The 356-nt window shown below is 40.7% G+C and overlaps 1 protein-coding gene across 1 annotated transcript in view; it reads right to left on the minus strand.

Moving 5' to 3' along the window:
* Nucleotides 1–356, minus strand: part of RASSF2 (Ras association domain family member 2) — a 42197-nt gene that overhangs the window by 19282 nt on the left and 22559 nt on the right. The gene's annotated exons all lie outside the window — the stretch shown is intronic.

A 356-nucleotide genomic window follows, 5' to 3' on the forward strand; every position in this document is an offset into this window, starting at 1 on the left:
ACTCCGGTCTGGGCGACAGAGTGAGACTCCAACTAAAAAAAAAAAAAAAAATTAGCCAGGTGTGGTAGTGCATGCTGTAGTTCTAGCTACTTGGAAGGCTAAGGAGGAAGGATCGCCGGAACCCAGCAGGTCAATGCTGGGGTGGCCGTGAGCTTGCCACTGCACTCCAGCCTGGTTGACGGAGTGAGACTCCAACTCAAAATAAAAACAAAAAGCTATGAGTACTTTTTTCTAAAATATATGCATACATGTACACATCACATATGCATACATTTATATGAATAAATATATATTCAGACATGTGTATCTGTGTCAGGGCTTCTTAAACCCAGCACTATTTTTTTTTTTTTTGAGTT

The sequence above is a fragment of the Carlito syrichta genome, unplaced genomic scaffold (assembly GCF_000164805.1).
Source record: "Carlito syrichta isolate Samal-C Ts95f unplaced genomic scaffold, Tarsius_syrichta-2.0.1 Scaffold311675, whole genome shotgun sequence".
NCBI lineage: Eukaryota > Metazoa > Chordata > Mammalia > Primates > Tarsiidae > Carlito > Carlito syrichta.